Genomic DNA, 829 nt, shown 5'->3' on the forward strand with positions numbered 1-829 from the left:
ACTCTAATGAATGTTCTGAAGGCCTTGGCTTCGATCATTTCTATGTGTAATCTCCAAGTCACTCTCTTATCGAAGATTACACCTAGATATTTAGCACTATTTACAAATGGAATATTTCTTCCATTTAGAGTAAGACAAGACTCAGGCGGTCGACAATCACGAGAGAAGTAGACCCCCCCCGAGTCTTATCTTCATTAATTTTTATATTCCAGCGCTCACACCAGGTCTCCATTGAGCTGAGACCGCGCTGGAGTTTTCTAACAATAAAACCCTCTTTGCGATCTGTCGCATATAGACAGGTGTCGTCCGCAAAAAGGGCCAAATGAATACCATGAGTTTGGGGGGCATCACTAATATACATACGAGCAATTGCGAGCTTTGGGTTCCGCTTTTATACCATGCTTGCTGGGCGGAGCTTAAACTTACAGTTGCGATTGTGAGCGCTGATTGGCTAGCGCACGTGATAATCTACAAGTGGGCTGGACATCAAGTACTGTATAAATACGAGTGGTGGCAGCAACGTGCGGCAATGCATCCCAAATGAATGCCTCAGGGACCTTCCAAGGCGACCATTGGTTCATCTAACCCATTTATTCGATCACTGCCTCCTGCTTTCTCATTTTCCAACAACTTGGAAGGAAGCAAAAGTAATAACTTTACCCAAACCCGGTAAAGACCCTAAATTCCCTCAAAATTTACGTTCGATTAGCCTCCTGTCCACGACAGGAAAACTATTCGAGAAAGTAATTTTGAAATTCCTCCGTAAACATATTGAAGAAAGAGGCCTGCTCTACGCAAGCCAGTTTGGTTTTCGTGCACGTCACAGCAC

The sequence above is a fragment of the Cryptotermes secundus genome, unplaced genomic scaffold (genome assembly GCF_002891405.2).
Source record: "Cryptotermes secundus unplaced genomic scaffold, Csec_1.0 scaffold704, whole genome shotgun sequence".
Lineage (NCBI taxonomy): Eukaryota > Metazoa > Arthropoda > Insecta > Blattodea > Kalotermitidae > Cryptotermes > Cryptotermes secundus.